Source organism: Epargyreus clarus, unplaced genomic scaffold (genome assembly GCF_041222505.1).
Source record: "Epargyreus clarus isolate Ecla_fem2 unplaced genomic scaffold, WU_Ecla_fem_2.2 ptg000039l, whole genome shotgun sequence".
In the NCBI taxonomy this organism is placed as follows: Eukaryota; Metazoa; Arthropoda; class Insecta; order Lepidoptera; family Hesperiidae; genus Epargyreus; species Epargyreus clarus.
This window is the reverse complement of record NW_027332242.1, coordinates 181,676-198,589: the sequence shown is the minus strand read 5'-3', so window position 1 is coordinate 198,589 and position 16,914 is coordinate 181,676.

The window sequence follows — 16,914 nt, the reverse complement described above, 5'->3', positions numbered from 1 at the left end:
CATTCACGAAATAGACTCGACGCCCAGCTCCCATAACTAGTAGTTCCATGTTTTTATCCATGGCTAGGCATCCTTTTCGTTTCTTGTGTAGTGTCACTGATTGGTTTTTTTTTCGAGGGTAGGTGCCAAAAAGCGAACACAAAGTTTTATGCTCTCTCTCTCTCTCTCTCTCTATAGTCGGTCCCTCAATGCTGAGGATCGTGACTTCTTTGCTTTATAGCGTCTTTCCAGAGATTGCGATTAGTGGCCTGGTGTATCGCCTCGCTGACCGGTATCTTTAGATGGTCCGATACCTGGTCTGACCATCGTTTTGGGCTGCGTCCTCTGGGCCTTTTGCCCTCCACCTTGCCTGTCACCATTAGCTTTTCTAGGTTGTCATTATTTCTTCGGGCTATATGTTAACGGTATTAACGCTGCTGGACTTTAGCAATGCGTTTAACACTGTTGATTTTGACATCCTCCTGGGGGTATTGCGTTCTCTCTACATATTTCCGACGGCAATTGATTGGTTTCGTAGTTACCTATTTGGGCGCCGGCAGCGTATTCAAATTGATGACAATTTTTCTAATTGGTCGAGTACAACTGCCGGAGTACCACAAGGTGGCGTGTTGTCTCCTCTCCTTTTTACTATTTTCATTAATTCTATTAGTCTTCACCTAACTTCGCTCTACTATCTATATGCAGACGATTTGCAGATTTACAACCACGCTAGTTTGAGTAACTTGCAGAACGCCATCAAAAGCACTAACTCGGATCTGACTTGCATTTCGATTTGCAGTAAAACCTATGGATTAAAACTAAATGCCACTAAATCTCAGGCAATTATCATAGGAAGTCCGCGTCTGATTTCCAGAATTGACTGGCACCAGGTACCCCCAATAACACTGGATAACAACATCATCCCTTATATCAACAAGGTCAAAAATTTAGGTATCCTCATGGACCAGCTTTCGTGGACACCACATATCACCGAAGTCAGAAAGAAGCTCTTTGCTGCGGTGGGCTCTCTTAGTAGGCTGAAAAATGTTTTACCTATTCCCACTAAAATTACGCTTGCTCAGTCTCTACTTCTACCAATGCTTGACTATGCTGATGTGTGCTATCCTGACATTACTGAGGAGCAACTAAATAAGCTTGAGCGTCTCCAAAACTTATGTATACGATTCATATTTGGGCTACGTAAATATGATCATGTTTCAGAATATCGTGCAAAGTGGCTCCCAATTCGCCTTCGCCGAAATGCTCACATTCTATCTCTTCTATATTGTGTACTATTTAATCCGACTTCTCCTCCATATCTCAAGCAACGATTTCAGTTTCTCCATCTGTCCCATGACTGATCCCTTCGCTCCACTGAAAACCATGCTCTCCTTACTCCACTCCACTCAACATCCTTCTACAGGAAATCCTTTACTATATCCGCTATCCGTCTGTGGAACTCTCTTCCTGTAAACATTCGCAATGCTCAATCCCTATACTCCTTCAAAAATCTGGTGAAATTTAATTATCTTCAGCTCTCTCTGTTTCTTTTCCTTTTCATATGCTTTTGCTATCTGTAATTTAATATCTTTGTTTATTTAAATCTTAAATCTGTCACAACTCTTTTAAATCTTGCTCCTTTCTTTTTAAATACGTATAATTTGTTCCAAAATTTGTATTTTATGCCAAATTCTACAATCTGTTATTTGCACCCTACCTATCATTCTATATCTTTTCACTTTAACTCCGCACCTAAAGGTTGCCTGGAAGAGATCGCTGCTGAGCGATAAGGCCGCCTATTGTATTTTTAAAATTATTAATTTTCCATGTGTTTTGATTCTGTTTATGGGTACAATAAAGTATATATTATTATTATTATTATTATTATGTATATATGAACTTTTGTTCTCGACCTGAGGTCGGTTTATACGAATGAGGTACGGGCTTACGCCAAGTAACCTTATTCATGCGTGTTCGTGTAATTGGAGTGAGTGCTGATAGGTGTATTTGGTGTATCGTGTGTATGTGTTTGTATGTTGTCTGTATAGGTGTGTGTTGATGAGTTATGTGTGGCTGTGTTGGGACGAGTGTCTTGGGGCGGTTGGAGTGTAAGCATAGTTGGATTTAAAAAGCGGCGAACTATAGAGCAGGTATCAATAACTATAGATTTTTGCATGGGTATATATGTATTTTCGTGGAGGTCTAGTAATTTAAGTGCAGTTTTTAGGGTTTTAGGTATTACCCCTGTGGAAGATATGATAATGGGGATGATTCTTACGGATTCTTGGTGCCACATTTGTTTTATTTCATCAGCTAGGGGTATATATTTTTGAATTTTTTCCGTGTGTTTCTGTTTTAGGTTGTGGGTATTGGGTACAGCAATATCTATTAGGAAGGTAGTTTTGGTAGATTTTAAGGTTAGTGTAATGTCAGGTCTATTGCTAAGGACAGTGCGATCGGTTATGATGTCTCTGTCCCAGTATAGTTTAGTTGTTTTATTTTCTAGAACATTTCTTGGTTTGTATTGATAGTAAGGTATGTATGATTGTAGTAATTTATATTTGAGAGCGAGTTGTTGATGTATGTGTTTGGCAACATTATCATGACGATGTGTGTACTCTTTATTTGCTAATACACTACAGCCGCCTGTAATATGGTCTATGGTTTCTGTACTTTGATGGCATAATCTACATTTATCTGTGTCTATTGATTCTTTGAGTATGTATTTGGAATAGTTACGTGTCTTGATAATTTGGTCATGTATTGCTATGAGGAACCCCTCTGTTTCGCCAAATATATTGCCTTTGGTAAGCCATGAACAGGATGCATTGTAATCTACATGATCCTGTTGTAACTGATGGGGATACTTACCATGGAGTGCTTTCCTTTTCCAATTTTCTATTTTTTGTTCATCTTTCAGAATTTTAATTTTTGAGTCAAATTAGCTATTGTTTAGTTGTAAAGGTGTTCCAGATTGGGTTAGGCAAACTATTGCTTTATGTAAATTGCTTTCTTTGGCTTTTGTAAGGAAATAGGTACGTAGGTTTTCAATTTGGGCGTAATGCAAGTTTTTGATATCTATAAATCCACGGCCACCGAATTTTCTCTTTAATGAGAATCTTTGTACTGTAGAATGAATGTGATGTATGTTATGTGAATTGCTCGCTGTTCTGGTGGTAGTGTTAAGAGCATCTAGTTCAGTGTCAGACCACTTAATAATACCGAATGAGTATGTTAGTATGGGTATTGCATATGTGTTAACTGCTTTTACTTTATTTCTTGCTGATAATTGGGTGTTGAGTATTTTGTGTAATCTCTGTTTATATTTAGTCTTAAGTGTATTTTTTATGTGTGTGTTATTTATGGAAATGCTCTGCTGGTATCCTAGGTATTTATACGTCTCTTTCGGCTCCATGCTGTCTATTCTTCCCCCCTGTGTTTGCAGTTCGAATGGATCAGTTTCTTTTTGCTGGCCTTTAATTATACTATGTAGGGGTTCGGTTTTACAAATCGAGATTTTATTTGAAAATCGAGATTAAAAACGTGACCGCACACTTGCTTGTCACCGAGAGAGAGAGCGGGGGTGAGGCGCGAGACGCGGATGGAAGGCCAGCGCGTGGGCAGGGAGCGCTCTCATTGGTCGTTATTACGCGCGAAGTTTAAAAATACGGAAGGAAGCACAGATTATACAAGAAAAATAGGGAAGGGCGCGCTACACTCTCCTCCTCCAAGTCACAATATCGCCCCGATAGTGAGTTGGTAAACTCTACGAGCGACCTTTTCTACCACCTTTGGGAGGCCGGCCTCGTAAGCGACGAGGTTGGACAGGCTCAATAGTGTCAACGCGTTTAGTAATCGAAGCAGTCAAATCTGAAGTATGGAATCGGCCTAACAAACGACCCTGATCATCAGCTATATCATAAGTTGTAGGGCTAGCAATATGCTTAATGACATACGGTCCGTCTCTCTGCGGCATAAACTTTTTGGTCAATCCCTTAGATGCTTTACTGAGAGCATGAGTGGTCAATAATACTTGATCACCTACCTCGAAACCTGGGGCAGCACGCCGTGAGGCATCCGCATACTCCTATCTGAGATCTTGACGTTTTTCTACCCGATCTCGTATTTCATGCAGGGTATTAATGAATTTAAACAAATATGGGGTCACCTGAGGCACGTAAGTCTCCTTATCAAGAATTGCGCGCAAATCATGCTGAGCGTCAAAAGGAGTACGCATTTCACGTCCAAACATCATGTAAGATGGGGTAAGCCCTGTAGTCGAACATGTAGCAGTGTTAAGAGCGAAACGTACCTGAGGTAAGAACTGAGGCCAGATACGGTGTTCATTCTTGACCAGTATTGACAATTGAATCTTAAGGTCTCGATTCTTTCTTTCAGCTGGATTGGCCTCTGGGTGATAGAGCGGAATCAGATTCTGCTTTATACCAAATAAGAACATAACTGCTGCACTGCTGCATAACAGCAGATATAAATTGTACCCCATTGTCAGAAATGACCCGTCTAGGGAAACCATATCGAAGGAAATACTCTTCAAGCATGATCTTTGCACATACTTCAGCCGTGGCATCTTTGATAGCATACAAGTCCACCCATCTCGTAGCAGTATCCTCCACCAGGAACACCCATTTCTCCCCGGTTTCAGCTTCTGGTAGAGGGCCAAACAAGTCCACAGCAAGAACTTCACCCCTCTGTTGAAGTATGGGGGTTTGCAGAAGGCCTGCAGGTTTCTGATTGGAGTATTTGTATCTTTGACATTCAATACAGCTTCTGAGGTATTCCGTAACATATTTACGCATATTCGTGAAATAGTAGCGTTGCTGGATTCTGTCAAGGGTGCGGTCAACACCTTGGTGACCAGCAGTAGGTGAGTTGTGGAACTCTTCCATGACATAATTTACCATAGATACAGGTAACACAAGCAAGGGCTCTTCAGATTCTGAATCTGGTGCATAACGGTAGAGAACACCCTGATCCATGTGGTAGCCACGCTCCAACCAGCGATTGGGAGTAAAGGAGTCCGTGGTATCTTCTATATCCTTTATAATCTTACTAACCTCAGGATCATCAAGCTGGGCAGAACGAAGTTCAGCAGGGCTTTTACGGGGTAAGTCCAAAATTACAGAACAGATTCCACAACTATCATTATTTTCTTCATTGCAGAATGGACGACTGAGAGTATCAGCGATCACATTAACCCTTCCAGGTGAGTACTCATATTTTATGTCAAAAGCTTGTAATTTCAGGGCCCAGCGCATCAGTCTCCCTCTGGGTGACTTAAGTGTCAGTAACCACCTGAGTGGTTGGTGATCACTCCTTACTATAACAGCATGCCCTTCAATGTATGGTCGGTACTTCTCTACAGCCCAGACAACAGCGAGAGCCTCTCGTTCTGTAGTACTATATCTTCGTTCAGCAGGGGTCAGCAAACGACTAGCATACTCGATGGGGTGCTCCCTGTAGTAGCACTGCACCCAATGCATAGTTACTTTTTTTTTTTTTTTTTTTTTGTTCACGAGGGGGAAACCTTCAAAAGGTACCCGGCGCCGTGGGAGCGACGCAGGGTTATGTGGGATTTTTACCGCACTAAAACCCCCCCGGTGGCCGTCCTCAGCGCTGCGTAGAGGGCTCCGGGATCTCCAAAGGAACGCAACCGGAGTCCTCTTAGCGCGTTGCCCCGTCGGGCTCTGCCCAGGTGAGCTTGACGCTCGCCACACCATCTGGTGTGTACGACGGTATGCGACCACACATACCGCCGCCCTTCCCGGGGTCGCTTACCGAGCGGTTCGAGCTCCCACACTTACCGCCCGCAACCCCGGAAGCCCCCTTTTAGTCGCCTCTTACGACAGGCAGGGGATACCGTAGCCCTATTCTGGTCCCGAAACTACAGGGACACAGCGCCTGGGGCCTTTACGTACGCCCGCGGCGACTCCTCCTCCGAGCGGGTTCAGCGCGCTCCCTTGCTCGTTCGGCGTCTTCCTTCGCGGACATGACTGCCTCGCAGAAGGTGATCATGCCGTCCCAGGCTTCGCTACGCTGAACCATCGCCCCGACGATGGCCGGCGGAGAGAGATCCGGTCCCACTTTTTCGATGAGGATCCGCCGCTGCGACTCCCACGCTGGGCAGTACTGCAGCGTGTGCTGTGCAGAATCCTCATCGTGCCCGCAATGATGGCACTGGGCCGTCTCCTCCCTCTGTATCCTGTTCAGATACTCACCGAAACAGCCATGCCCGGTGAGTATCTGAGTAAGGCGGTAGGTCACTCTACCCCTGCTCTTCAGCCAGTCCCGAAAGTTCGGTAGGATAGCGTCAACCACCCTTTGGCGTATGTTCCTAGGCTCCTGAAGCCGTTCGCGCCAGCACCTCAGAGCGCGCCATCTGGCTCTCTTCCGAAGCGCTCCGATCGTCTCTTCGTCGAAGGGTTCAGTCCTCTGACGGAGGACTCGGATCTTATGGAAGACCCGTGCGTCCATATCCGCCAGAATGTCCAGGGGCGGACACCGCCCCAAGGACTGTCGCCGCCTCATACGATATGGTACGATAACCACGGGCGACTCTGATTGCGATCGTACGTTGCGCGGAGTTCAGTTTCCGCGCACGACGCCGGCTGGCAGACGATTTGTCCGACCATACCGGCGCACCGTAGAGCGCAATCGAGCGTATCACACCCGCGTAGAGGCGGCGGACTTCTTCCCTTGGTCCCCCGAGATTCGGCAGCAGTCTATGCATAGCACCCGCTATCTTATGGATTCGGGGGACGAGACGGTCGAAGTGCTCGTCAAAGCACCAGCGGCTGTCCAGTATTAGGCCAAGGTACTTCATGTACCTGCCTATCCGGACGTCCGTTTCCCCGACGCGCACTGAGGTCTCAGCTGGCTCGACTCTCGGCCTGCGGCCGTGGAACCATATCGCCTCGGTTTTCTGGGACGCTACCTGTAGGCCCAACCCGCGGATCTTCGCAATGACGCGTGCCACCCCGAGTTCTGCTAGCCGAGCCGTTCTCGAAAAAGACACCCCCTCAGCGAGAACGAGGGTGTCATCGGCGTAGCAGACGATGCTCACTCCTGATGGGAGCACCGTTCTCAGCACCGCGTCATATGCGATATTCCACAGTAGTGGGCCCAGTACCGAACCTTGCGGCACCCCGCGCATGACGTTCCTCCCGCGAACGCTCCCATAGCGACCTGGGAAGCAGATACACCTGTCCGACAAGTAGGCCCTCAAAACTTCCTGTATATAGGAAGGCACTTGGTGAACAGACAGGCCCTCCATGATCGCACTCCAGGGCAGAGAGTTAAAAGCGTTGACAATGTCAAGGCTTACTGCCAAGACTACTCTACCCTGGGATATGGCCTGCTCTGAGAGCATTCGGACTCTGAGGATGGCGTCCACCGTTGAACGCCGCTGCCGGAAGCCGAACTGGTTGTCGGAGAGGTCCGGGCCATGACACGCTAAGTGCTGGCTAATTCGAGAAGAAATGATCCTCTCGAATAGCTTGCCCGCCTCATCCAACAAACAGATGGGTCTGTACGCTGATGGGGAGTCTCGAGGCTTGCCCCACTTGTGCAACAGCACCAGCCTCGCCTGCCTCCACACCGACGGAAATCGTCCATAGCGGAAGCAGGTGGTTAGCAGGTTTTGCAGCCTCCCCCCCAGCACTGTCAGCGCCAAGACCCAAGCCTGGCCTGGGATACCATCCGGCCCCGGAGCAGTGTTTCGCCTCGCCATGCGCTTTATGGCTCCGTCGAGCTCACAATCAGTGACCGCCAGGTCATCCGACCAACCAGGGAGATCCGGCGACGCGGCGGGAGGACCCGTTTCGTCAGTGGTTCCTGCAAACAGGCTGTCCACCACTGTATCCACGAAATGCGGGTCAAGAGTTTCCGTGAGAGGAGGCACCCATGGACGTAACTTACCGAGCACCATCCTGTACGGGCGTCCCCATGGGTCTCGGTCAAGCCCCTCCACGAGCGCGCTCCAGTTCCGGGCCTTGCTTTCGGCGATTGCGCCCTGAAGCAGTGTTGTTGCGGCCCGGTACTCCACGTACTTCTCCTCCCTTTCCGCGGCGCTGGACGACCGGCGTCGTCGAGCTCGAGTGTACTGGCGTCTGGCGCGCAGGCAGACTGCACGCAGCCGTGCGATGTACTCCGTCCACCAGTACACAGGGCGCCTCCAGCCAGGTCTGACACGCGGCATCGCGGAATCGCAGATGGCCGCCATGTCATCCCTGATCCGGATCGCCTCCCGTTCGGGATCGAGCGGATCATCCACCTCGGCGGTGCTGGACCAGTCCACGACATGGGCAGCAGCGACGAGCAGGTCTCGGTTGAGCCGCTTCATTGCCCATCGACGTGGCTGGTCGTTTGTACGGCGGACATCCGCAGCCGGAAGCCGTAACACTACGTCCACCAATATATGGCGATGGTCAGACAACGTGACTAGGTCGTCGGCCACCTTCCAGCCCGTGACTAAGCGTTCGGCAGAAAGAGTCGCCCACGAAAGGTCTACGACCGACTCTCCCTGCCACCGCACGCACGTGCTGACCGAGCCACGATTCAGCAGACGTAGGTCGAGCCCAGCTGCCCATTCGAGCGTTGCCCTTCCCTTGACACTGTCTCTTCTGTTTCCCCAAACCCTCGAGTGGGCATTAAAATCGCCCATCACGAATACCGGTCGGGGAAGACAGGACCGAACACAGTTTGCCACACGGTCCAGGAACGTCTCGAATGCCGCCAAGGTGCAATTCGGGGAGACATAGCACCCTAGCACCGCCAAGGGACCCCACTCCACTGCGACTATACCCCGCTCGGAGTGAAGTCTGGAGCACGGGGGATCTCCCTCTCCGCCTGCCCAGTACACGGCTACGGACTGCGCATCGTCTCCTACCCACCGCGGATGCTCCGGAACTCTATAGGGCTCCGCCACCAAGAGAGAGCCTGCCTGTTTCTTAGACGCATCGCATATTTTATATACTATTGCTCTGTTGGTCACTAGGGTTGTGTAGCAGAGTGCTATCTAGTGTCCGCCCCTCACGTAGCATCAGGTGGTCGTGCCGGACGTGGAGTTAGATATATGAGGGGCTTATTATTATTATTATTATTTTAATCAAAGATTTTATATTCTCGACCTGAGGTCGGTTTTTTTTTTATGAATGAGGTACGGACTTACGCCAAGTAACCTGATTCATGTGTGTTTGTGTGATTGGAGTGAGTGGTGATGAGTGTGTTTAGAGTATTGTGTATGTTTGTTTGTGTGTTGTGTGTTGTGGTACGTGTAGATGTATTCTGTGTGGCTGTGTTGTGGAAAGTGTCCTGATGTGTTTGAAGTGTAAGGGTAGATGGATTCAGAAAGCGACGAACTATAGAACAGGTATCGATAACTATTGATTTTTGCAAGGGTATGTATGTATTTTCGTGGAGGTCTAGTAATTTAAGTGCAGTTTTGAGTGTTTTAGGTATTACACCGGTGCAAGAGATAACAATGGGGATGATCCTAACGGTTTCTTGGTGCCACATTTGCTTAATTTCATCAGCTAAGGGTATGTATTTTTGGATTTTTCTGTATGTTTTTGTTTTAGGTTGTGAGTATTGGGCACTGCAATATCTATGAGAAAAGTAGTTTTGGTAGATTTCAAGGTAAGAGTAATGTCAGGTCTATTGCTCAGGATGGTGCGATCGGTTATAATGTCTCTGTCCCAGTATAGTTTTGTAGTGTTGTTTTCTAAAACATTTTTCGGTTTGTATTGATAATAAGGTGTGTATGATTCCAATAGCTTATGTTTGAGAGCGAGTTGTTGGTGTATATGTTTTGCAACATTATCATGGCGATGTGTGTATTCTTTATTGGCTAGTACACTGCAGCCTCCTGTAATGTGGTCTATGGTTTCTGTTGTTTGATGGCATAACCTACACCTATCTGTGTCTATTGCTTCTTTGAGGATGTATTTAGAATAGTTGCGAGTTTTAATAATTTGGTCCTGTATCGCTACGAGGAAACCTTCTGTTTCCCCGAATATATTGCCTTTAGTGAGCCATGTACATGATGCATTACAGTCTATGTGATCCTGCTCTAACTGGTGGGGATATTTACCATGGAGCGCCTTCTTTTTCCAGTTTTCTATTTTTTGTTCGTCTTTGAGAATTTTATGCTTTGGGTCAAATTCGCTATTGTTTAGTTGAAGAGGCGTTCCCGATATGTTTAGGTGGACTATTGCTTTATGTAAATCGCTTTCCTTGGCTTTCGTATGGAAATATGTACGTAGGTTATCTATTTGTGTATAATGCAAATTTTTGATATCTGTGAACCCACGGCCTCCCAATTTTCTCTTGAGTGTGAATCTCTGTATTGCAGAATGAATGTGATGTATATTATGTGTATTACTTGCCTTTCTGGTTATGGTGTTAAGGGCTTCTAATTCAGTGTCTGACCATTTAATGATGCCAAATGAGTATGTTAATATAGCTATTGCGTATGTGTTAATTGCCTTTACTTTATTTTTTGCTGATAATTGGGTATTGAGTATCTTGTGTAGTCTCTGTTTATAGTTAGTTTTAAGTGTATTTTTTATGTGTGTATGGTTAATGGAAGTGCTTTGTTGATAGCCAAGGTATTTATATGTCTCTTTTGGTTCCATGCTGTCTATTCTTCCCCCCTGTGTTTGAAGTTCGAATGGATCTGTTTCTTTTTGTTGGCCTTTAATAATACTATGAATTTTACACTTGTTAGTTCCGAATGTCATTTTTATATCTGTGCTAAAATTTTCCGTCAGTTTGAGTAAATGATCTATTTGTTGTCTGCTACTTGCGTATAGTTTGATGTCATCCATGTATAGTAAATGTGTGAGTCTTATGTTAGATTCCCTATCAATAACGTAACCGTACCCCGTTTTGTTAAGTATTCTGGATAGGGGGTTAATAGCTAGGCAGAACCACAGAGGACTGAGTGAGTCACCTTGGAAAATGCCGCGTAATATTTTTAGTGGTTGTGTGCTTATTGATGTGTGATTTGTGCGTAAACTTAATTTAGTAGTCCAGTTATTCATCGTATTTCGTAGAAATTCTATTAATCTAATATCAACCTTATATATTCTGAGGACTTGGATTAACCAAGAGTGAGGAATGCTATCGAATGCTTTTTGGTAATCTATGTAGGCGTAATATAGGTTTCTGTGTTTGTGTTTAACTTGATTATGTATTTCTGTGTCTATTATCAATTGTTCCTTACACCCTCTTGATCCTTTACTGCAGCCCTTTTGTTCTTCAAGTATAATGTGATTTTGTGTGATGTGCGTGTTAAGTTTGAACGAGATGATGGATGTTAGCAATTTGTAGATAGTCGGGAGACATGTGATTGGTCGGTATTTAGATTGATTAGTCGTGTCATTATCTTTGGGTTTTAGATAGGTTATGCCTTGAGTTAAAAAAGTAGGCGTATCTTGTGGGTTATTCATAAGGTAATTAAATGTGTTTGCTATATATTTATGTGTCGCCGGCAGATATTTAATCCAGTAGTTTTGAATTTTATCTGGTCCGGGCGCTTTCCAATTTAAAGTTTTCTTTATTGCTTGGCATACATCATCTTTGTCAATTATTATTTGGGCCATGGGTTCTATATTATCTATTTCCTCGTCTTCTATTTCGGTCCAAGAAAGGTGTGTGTTGTGTAGAACTGGTTTCGACCATATATTTTTCCAATAATTGTGTATGTCATCCTTATTGGGGTTTTGTGTAACTTGTATATTTTCTGTATCTAATTTTTGATAAAAGAGTTTTTGATTAGTGTTAAATAATTTATTGTGTGATTTTCTTTGGTTGCTTATTTTATATCTACGTAGTCGTTTGGAATATGCCTGTAATTTCTGTTTATTATTATCTAGTTGCTCTATAATTTCGTTTCTGCTTCTATTATTTGGATTTAATTTTTTTTCTTTCTTTTGTGTTAGATTTCCTTTCAGATATTGAGTTAGTTGACCTATTTCTTTCCTTAACGATATAATTTTCTTCTCTATCCTTGCTTCCCACTGTGGTTTCTTTTGCTTGATTATTGTATGGGAGTTGTAGTTATTATTATTGTTTACAGATTTATTGAAATGTTTAGTGTGCAATGTCGCGGCAGTTAGTGCTGCGCAATATATAACTGTATGAATTTCTTCAAGAGTTACCGAGTTCTTAGTGTTTAGGTGTGTATCTACTATTTCATTAACGGTAGTAATAGTTCTAATAGTATAGCGTGTTGTTTGAAGTTTAGGTATTGGGGGCCTGAGCGTTGGGTCAGTTCCTGTATATTTTATGAGCATTTCAGCAAATGTATTTTCAATTGTATCAAAGTCTATTGAATCTAACGGTTCAACTGTTCTTTGTGGTTCTTGTGTTTGACTGTGTTCGCTATTTTCTGGAGCCTGAGATGTGTGTCTTGGTGTGTTTGTGGGTGGCGAGTGTGTGTAAGGGTGTTGTGAGTGCGAGTGATTGAGCGTGTGCGTGTGCTGAGGATTGAGAGCTTGACTGGGAGAATGTGTGGTTAATTCGAGATTGTTAATTGTAGGAGAGGTGTTTGAGGGCGTTTGTATGTTGTTTATGGTAGTGCAGTCGTTTAATCTGTTAGCAGCAGACAGTAGCAACGACACTGATTGTTTTATGTGCTCTCGTTCTAGAAATGTTAATCTATTGTTTCTATGGATTACCCTTATTTGATCTGCAAGCCGTTGTTCTTAGTTCAGGGAAACTTTCTGCAAATTTTTGATGTAGTTGTGGTCTCCAAGCAGTGAGATTTGTCTCATTGTGTGTGACTACGTAGTAGCAACGGAGGAGTTCTCTGTTTATTTGACCAGTCCATTTCATCCGTTGTCTACTTTTTCCAGCGAGGGTGGTTGCAGGAAGCATGTCCTGCAAAACACTTCTTGCTGGTATGTTGGTGATGGGTGATAGTGAGTGTGTGTTGTGATTTACGCGGTTTTGTGCGTCATTTTGCGGAACACGCGTGGGATTGATGATGTCAGTGGTGGGTACAGGAGAAATTGCATGAGCTTGCTGTGCAACATCACATGACAAAGGTGTTGTGGTTGTGGATGTGGATGAAGAATGTTGGAATTCGTACGAGCGTGGCGATGAGCTGGGGGACTGAAATAGACTATGTGTGGATGATATCGGTGATGACGAATGTGAAGTGATGTGTGATTGTGAATCAACTGCAACAGTACGAGACTGGGCAGTTTTATGCGAGACGTTGCCCCCCCCAGAATACGTGGGGCAGCCCGAACCAGAAGGCCCGGGGCGGGATTCTCCCTCGCGGGTACCCGCCTGGGGTATTTGCCTGTTTCTTAGACGCATCGCATATTTTTGGATACTATTGCTCCGTTGGTCACTAGGATTGTGTAGCAGAGTGCTATCTAGTGTCCGCCCCTCACGTGGCATCAGGTGGTCGTGCCGGACGTGGAGTTAGATTTATGAAGGGCTTATTATTATTATTATTATTATCATTATCATTATCGTCATCGTCATCGTCATCGTCATCGTCATCGTCATCGTCATCGTCATCGTCATCGTCATCGTCATCGTCATCGTCATCGTCATCGTCATCGTCATCGTCATCGTCATCGTCATCGTCATCGTCATCGTCATCGTCATCGTCATCGTCATCGTCATCGTCATCGTCATCGTCATCGTCATCGTCATCGTCATCGTCATCGTCATCGTCATCGTCATCGTCATCGTCATCGTCATCGTCATCGTCATCGTCATCGTCATCGTCATCGTCATCGTCATCGTCATCGTCATCGTCATCGTCATCGTCATCGTCATCGTCATCGTCATCGTCATCGTCATCGTCATCGTCATCGTCATCGTCATCGTCATCGTCATCGTCATCGTCATCGTCATCGTCATTATCATTATTATTATTATTATTATTATTATTATGACCGAAGTATTTAAGTATGCGGTGCAGGCAAATACTGGAGAGACGTTGGGAATTCTCTAGGTGTTGTTTGTGCCTCAGATGACACAATGAAAATACCTTTGGTATCTTCTAAACTTTTATTACTTGATTTTCAAATATATTTTTACAGAGCGATGTTGACTCGACTGGTTAACAATTGTGAGAGAGAAAAATGTAGGTAGGCTAAACGCCTTATTAAAATTGCGCGCATTTTAAAACGACATCGAAATGTTGCGTTGCACAAAACTATTATCAGGCGTAAATATCCTCCCCCTCGTTGGAGGTCTGCATCAGGAGATCTCCAACCGCGTCATAGGTCCTCCGGTGAAGGCAACGGACAGAGGCGCGTAAGTGGGCGTCGTAGCACACCCTTGCTTGTCTTCACTTCAGTAACCCTATATTGTCTGGTCCATGAAATAGCCTTTCCACACGAGCGAGGCGCCAGCAGAGAAGATGTGTATTTTCTTCTTGAAGAAGTACCAAGTCGCCCTGACGTAAGGTAGATTTGTTGGTCTTCCATTTGATGCGTTGTTGTTGTTCTGCAATAAATTCTCGTTGCCATCGAACCCAGAAATGCTGCCGGATTTGTTCAAGACGAGCGTAGCGTTGTAATTGATATGGATGAACTTCGGTGACCACTGGTGTAGGCAGCGCAGACAATGATCTGCCTATTAAAAAGTGCCCAGGGGTAAGGGCTGAGAAATTGTCGGGGCTAGGAGATAAGGGACATAAAGGACGGCTGTTGAGAATGGCCTCAACTTGAGCAAATAAAGTCGTCAACTCCTCGAAGGTTAAGTAGCTATTTCCTATTACGCGTTTAATGTGGTGTTTCGCGGATTTAACGCCGGCCTCCCATATCCCATCGAAATGAGGAGCATAAGGAGGAGAAAAAATAAACTTAATACCTTCGTCACTTGCAAAATCAGATAAGGAGTCGCGATTTGCTTTAATAAAATTATTAAATTCTTTAGCCGCCGCAATGAAGCTACCTCTGTTGTCGCAAAATACTTCAGATGGCTTGCCGCGACGAGCTACAATACGACGAAAAGTCATAATAAAAGCATCTTTCAGATGTCATGTCACATCACTACTAGGTTCTAAATGTAAACACTTGTAACGCAAACATATAAATAGGCAAAGATAACACTTGATTACTCGTGATCCACGTCCCTTACGGTTTACTATGTAAAATGGACCGGCAAAGTCTATTCCCACAGAGATGAATGGAAAATCTTTCGTAACTCTTTGCTTAGGTAGATTACCCATTATGGGATGTATCGTCTTAGCTTGGTGACGTCTGCATATTATATAGTTAAAAACGGTGCGGCGGGCAAGCTGTCTACCATTTATAGGCCATACAGCCTCGCGGACTAGCGGTAACAACAATTGCGGGCCAGCATGTAAATTTAGTCTGTGCTTATATTCAAAGAATAAACGAGTAAAATGATTACTGGAATGCAACAGAACTGGATGCTTCCTATCGTAATTTAAATTTGATGCTTCGATTCGACCACCGACTCTAATAACCGGGGCATCGAAATATGGAGTCAATGATAAAATATTTGATTTGGAACTTAAGGGTTTACCTTTTGATAATAATTCGTATTCAATTGAAAACGACTGTTTTTGTGAGAAGCTGCAAAGACGTAAAAAAGAATTATTTAATTTATCAACTGTTAGACTTAATGATTGATTTATATTGTTAATAATTTTACTTTTATTTTTAATTTTATTTTTTAGATTATTTATAAGTCTTAGAACGTAGGCAAATGATCTCTTTAACTTGTTAAAATTGGAATTATTTAAATATTTATTATTGGTTCTTCATGATTATTTGTAGCTATATTTGATTTAATCTCAGGCAAATTAAAATTAACGTTACAATTTAAAATAGGCCATTGTGCTTCAGGCAATAACAAAAAACTAGGACCAGACCACCACAGGTCCGTGTCTTTGATTTGATCAGGGTACACCCCTCTAGAAATAAGATCAGCTGGATTTAAGGAAGTTGGCACGTAACGCCATGATTTTGAATTTGTCAAGTCACAAATTTCGCTAACCCTATTTGCCACAAATGTCTTTAGATTACGACAACTTGTATTAAGCCACCCTAGTACGACACTTGAGTCGCACCAGTGATAGAAATGCACTGATTTATTACGTACAGAATTTAACACAAGTTGAGATAGTTTCGCTGCAAGTAGAGCTGCGCAGAGTTCAAGCCGAGGGATTGAGGTAGCCTTAATAGGTGCAACCTTTGATTTTGCACAAAGTAGCTTGACTGTGACATTGTTATACGAATCTATACTTCGCGCGTACACGCAAGCACCATATGCGCTCTGCGAGGCGTCGCTGAAAGAATGTAATTCAATTAATATGGGATCATTGCATAGAACATGTCTTGGTATTTGTAAATGAGATAGAGAAGACAATGAAGTTACAAATTTATTCCACGAATCCAAAATATTTTTAGGAACCGGTTCGTCCCAATCTAATTTTTGTGACCATAAATTTTGAATAAGAATTTTAGGTAAAATTATGCATGGACTAAGCAATCCCATAGGATCGAAAATAGAAAAAGAAGAGGATAGAATATATCTTTTAGTTATTACACCACTTATAATGGGAATCTTGAATGAAAAATGTATTATATCTGAGTGTGGCTTCCATCCCATACCTAAAGTGCTGGAAGATTCACTTGTTATTAATTTATCTTTGTTATCACTTGGTTGACTGAAATTAAATAGACAAGGCAAGTTTGTTTTAAATTTACGTAGATTAAAACAACCCTTTTGTAAGGCTTCTGTTACTGATTTATGTATATAAATTAATTCTTGTTCCGAATCACAGCCCGTATACAAATCGTCTACATAAAAATCATGTTGTATAATTTTTTTAATGAATTGGTCTTCGCACTCCTCGCCTAACTGCCAGAGACATCTAGTGCTCAAGTAACTGGAACTTGCAAGACCGTAAGTAACAGT